Genomic DNA, 5,001 nt, shown 5'->3' on the forward strand with positions numbered 1-5,001 from the left:
TTTAGAATTCTAAGAATTCATATGGTTTTTATCCTTACTAAAATATATCAGCTGTTTTTCACGAGGATTTTTTCCTCTCCCTTATGACAGTTAAGAAAACTGAAGAGTATGTCAGTTTTATCTCAATAAAGTTGAAAAAAAAGAAAAAAAAAAAGAAACTGAAGGGCCTGGGTGATATACCTTTTTGGGATTCCTCAACCAGTCAGAGCAGATAAAAATTCCCTATTGTCCATGTCACTCTAGCCCTGCATTGGAAATGAATTCCAGATAACTCACCTTGACTTACTTCTTCCTGGGCATTAAAAAAATTCCCTTTATCAAGTGCAGGCCAGTCTGACCACCTCATGGGGCAGACCAAGCAGGGTTTCCATGTCATGGTCACTGAAACCTAGAAGTGTCCAGAACCAGCAGACCCCAACTTCTGCTCTTTCACTCCAGCACACAAATGGGCATATGGGCTGGCCTGCTGATTCCTTGACAAATGCTAAACAGTCCTCTAGGGGTAGTAGGGCTCTGAACTTCTGGCTCTGGGTCTGGGTTGACTGACTTTGTCCTGCTGGGACATTCTCTGTCCTGGGCAGGCGCTAACACAAGCTCCCTGGTCTGCAGCTCATGCTTCCTCTGCTGCTGCTTCTATGGATGCAACCCCTGCAGGGCTTTGCTTGCTTTTGGGCTGCTGCTGGGAACCAAATGAAGTTTTCCTGCTTCCCCTACCACAGGCCTCAGGCTTTTCCCTCCCACATAGAATACAGTTCCTTTATTACTTCCTCTGCAGTGGGCTTTTCTCCTTGCCTTAAGAAGCTCATGCTTTAGTTTCCCTTGCTTTTCTTCTGGTTGGCTGCTGTGTGACGCTTTCTCCCAGATGGTCCACTTCTGGGACAAGATGTACAGCATCCTGCATGAAAACTTCTCTTGGACAGCATTTCAAATACTCAATTTAGCAACCCCAGGCCTTGCTGACCCAGAAACACAAATGGGACATTGGCAGGTCCTGAAATAAGTTAGCTGTTTCCCTTTACGGCTTTGGTTGTTCAGTGTATTTTCTATTTAACTTCTCTGGTCATATCCCATCGCAATTTAAAACTCTTCAGCTTCCTAGTACACGTGGGCTAAAATCCAAACTGATGAGTCCTCCGAGGCCTTGTGTGGCTCAGACCCTAGTTGTATCTCTTACCTCCTCCCATACCATTCTCTTTGTTTCAGTCACACTGGGTTCCTTTCTGTTCCTCAAACATGCCAAACTCTTTCTGACCCCTGGGCCTTTGAGTTTGCTGTTCCCTCTATGAGGAACATGCTTCCTTGTCTTCCTCATGGCTGACTTCCTTAACTATCAGGTTACAGCAGCCTCAAAGAGGCCTTGCCTGACTACTTTGTCCAAAGATGCTATCTCTGGCCTCTGTCCAGTTCCCCTTTACCACACACCCCTTGCTACTTTCCTTCACAGGGTTTATTACATTGTGTAACTACCCTATTATTTCTTTGCTTGTCTATTGTCTGTCTCCTCCTCCTTCACCCTAGCCAAATGACACTCTGCAAGGTCAGTGACCTTACCTGTTTTGCTCATCATTGTATCCTCAGCACCTAGTGCCAACTGTGTGCCAGGCACAGTTCTAGGCACTGTGGTTCTAAATCCCTGCTCTCATGGAGCTTATATTCTAGTGGAGACAGATACAAGTCATATAAACAAATGAATATATAATTTCGAATATCGATGGCTACCATGATCAGTAAAGTGGTATAAGGGGATAGAGTGTGTCTCAGGGAATGTGGAGGAGTTGTGGTGGTTAGATAAGGGTGATCAGGAATGGCCACTTTGGAGGGGTGACATTGGAACAGAGAATATAGATTGCCAGGACAAAGCAGACTTTAAAGTTATGAGGGAACGGCAAGTGTAAGGGTCTCAAGGCAGCAGCCAGCTTGGCAACGCTGGTGTGGCTGGAGTGGAGTGAGCCGGGGAAGGGGAGAGTGGGAAATGAGGCTGGAGACAGAGGGAGTGGGTACAGGCCATGAGGATCTGCCTCGGTTGGATAAAGTTTGACTTTTCTTCTAAGTAGGATGGGACATATCCATATGGTAATATTCAGTTTCCAAAGCACATACACCATCTCACTTGATCCGCACAAGAACCTCTGAGGTAGGTAGGACAGATAATAGGTAATACCTTTGATCATGAAGGAAACTACCATTTTATCATTTTATCAAGAAGGAAACTAAAGCTCTGTTCAATTAGAAAAGTTGCTTTAAGTCATACAGTTCAAACAAGATTCTTTGACTCTAAATCAGTGGTGTTTAACCTTGGCTGTGCATTGAAATTTTGGGGAGAGCTCTACAAAATACTTATATCTGGGTCCCACCCCCAGAAAATGAGTTTCAGAGGTCCAGGGTGTGGCCCAGGAGGCTTGCTAAAGCTCTCCAGGTGATTCTAACGTGGCCGTGACCCACTGCTCTCAGTCCACCTGCTTTTCACTACAGGAATTCCTCCTCGACAGAGCCTTCCCACTAAGCTGCCCATTAAAATCACCGGGGGAGTGTTCTACGAATTATGGAGTCCCAGACTCCAAGTTAGAGTCTAAAATCAGAATTTCTGGGCCTGGGGCTCAGGCACTGGCTTGTTTGAAAGCGCCAAATCATTGCTTATCGGCTTTAGAGCTTCCCACATTTATTTTTTCTATTTTCATATCTGTTGTCTCCTCTCTTGTTTCCTTTGAGATTTATGCTTTTTTTATTCCTTTCCTGTCATTTGCATGTGATTTCAGGAAGCAGTGGATTTAAATGAGTACACTCCACATACCATGTTGAACTGGAGGTCTGCAAAATAATTAAATTTTAATTATAAAAGTTATACACATATTAACTGTACAAAAATCCAAATATTATAAAAGGGCATAGAGTGTTAACTGAAAGTACTCCAGCCCCACCTCCCCCATTCCCATTCCTCAGAATTAACCGTTAGCCTGCTAATAACAATTTCATAAATGTAAGGTTTAATTAGAGATATCATTAAAATTTTAATATATTTACTCTTCTCTGTGGTTTTAAATCACCCACTTTAAATTTAAATAACTTCATGTCTTTTATTGCATTCTAGTGCATCTTTATGCTTTTTTATATGACTTTTCCTGTGCCTGGTCTGCTCCCCCACACTATTCTTCTGGGGAGCCCCTATTAAACCTTTAATTTCCAGCCCACACATCAGTTCTTAATTTATGGAGGACTTCAAAATCTCCTAGGCAAAATTAATGCTCCCTTCTTCGTGTTCTTATACCACTTTGTTCATATCTCTATCCTAACACATCTCTCACAACTTGGACATTATTTTCTTATCTTAACATCTATACATTGCCAACCTGAGATGGTGGAGGCTGTATTATGCAACTCTATACTACTGCTATTTCTGTACCGCAATTGTCTTCTCCCAGTTTGTGGCTTTTCTTTTCTTTTTCTTATGCCTTTCGATGAAGAGTTCTTGATTTTAATGCAGTTCAAATTTATCAAAGTTTTCTTATGTCATTTAATAAACATCACCCTGAGTTTGTGCTTATGTCACTTAATAAACATCATCCTGAGATCATAGGATGTTTTCCTTGATGTTCTTTCAAAAGTTTTGATTTTGCTTTTCCTCTTAAAGTCTTTAATCTACCTGGAATTAGTTTTCGTGTGTGGGTGAGTTAGGGATCCAAGAGATAACTAGTTCTTCCAGCTCATATACTGAATAGGTTATCTTCCTCCATTGGTCCATAATGCCAGCTCTGTCATATATCAAGATTCTATACATGTGTGGACCTGTCTCTGGGTTCTTTAGGTTGTTTTACCTCCCCCTCACCCCCTGGCCCCTTCTATCCCTATGCTAATACCACATGCCCTAATCTTTGTAACTTTATAATAAATATCTATATATGGAAAGGCAAGTCCTCAAAACATGTTATTCTTCCTCAAGAGTGTTTTTGCTATGCTTTGCTCTTTGTTTTTTTGCATATAAATTAAAGATTACCTTGTGACGGTCCAGAAAAGTCTTGTTGGAAAATAGAACTGCATTGAATCAATAGGTGAAACTCACTCTCCATCTGTCCCCTCAGCTCAAGAGATGTTTGTAGAATGAACGTCTGTCTGATGATTGTCTCTCCAAAGTACATCTTACATATAAACAAACATTCGATAGAGGTTAGTGAATGAATGCATGAGGACAAAAGATAACTAACATTAACCAGCACATTCTTACTATTCAGCAACTATTCAGCCAGTATATTTTTTCCTCACCTTATTTCAAATACACAAACCCACAACTCCATCCTCCACAGAACACGAATCTATGACCTACTTGGAAAGCTTCTTGAAAAACAAATTTTAAGGAAAATTTAGTGTCCAGGGCCCAGGTAAAGAAACAAGGCCATCTGCCAGGTGAAGTGTCTGTGACCCCTTCTGCCTCTCCAGGTGGAGCAGTCCAGCGGGGCCGGGGTGGTTCTTGTCCCGCATCCCGGCGCCTTGGAGAACCAAGAACTACAAGTCCCGGCAGGCCGCGCGGCACCTCGGCTTAACTAAGCGCAATTAGGGTTGGTGGCGAGCGACGTTCCCGAACTCTCGCCACTGGGCTGCGGCGGGAAGCCGGGCGCCACGGCACTGCTTCCCACAGGGTGAGTAGGGGCGGCCCCTCGGAAGCGGGCGTGGAGCCCGGGCCGCCGGGTCGCACCGCACAAGGAGCGCCGGGAGCCCGTGTGCGCGCGCCGGCACCCGCTCTTGCTTGGGCCCCATGCAGCCACCTGCGGAACCAGGAGAAAACCCCAGCTGGTGACCTTGTCACCCTGGGCGCGGGCACGTGGCTCGGCTGACTGGCAGTGCCCCGCCCCCTCTGCGGCGACTCTCCAGCCTGGCTCACCGCGGGTGCTGAAGCGTAGACTGGCTCCTTCGGTGGCGCAGTCTTGCTTGTAGGTAGAGCTGGAGCTGGAGGAGGGCAGCAGGTGGCTCATCCATAAGTCCTGACCCCCAGGTTGTCTGTGAGGTCCC

General features: G+C 44.8%; 1 protein-coding gene and 1 long non-coding RNA gene across 4 annotated transcripts in view; one reads left to right on the forward strand and one right to left on the reverse strand.

Moving 5' to 3' along the window:
* Positions 1 to 2,642: 2,642 nt before the first annotated feature.
* On the reverse strand, positions 2,643 to 5,000 carry LOC112473666. Its single transcript, XR_003044123.1, has 3 exons — positions 4,874 to 5,000; positions 3,992 to 4,133; positions 2,643 to 2,808 (listed from the first exon to the last, which is right to left on the reverse strand). It is a non-coding gene; the product is annotated as an uncharacterized LOC112473666 (long non-coding RNA).
* Positions 4,512 to 5,001, forward strand: part of ADCK1 (aarF domain containing kinase 1) — a 105,241-nt gene continuing 104,751 nt past the window's right edge. For 2 of the 3 annotated variants that reach the window (XM_006925489.3, XM_025042109.1), the window contains exon 1: positions 4,512 to 4,631. The gene's annotated coding sequence lies outside the window, so the exon portion shown is untranslated. The other variant, XM_015599564.2, reaches the window with a different exon arrangement.

The sequence above is a fragment of the Pteropus alecto genome, unplaced genomic scaffold, assembly GCF_000325575.1.
Source record: "Pteropus alecto unplaced genomic scaffold, ASM32557v1 scaffold8, whole genome shotgun sequence".
Classification (NCBI taxonomy): domain Eukaryota; kingdom Metazoa; phylum Chordata; class Mammalia; order Chiroptera; family Pteropodidae; genus Pteropus; species Pteropus alecto.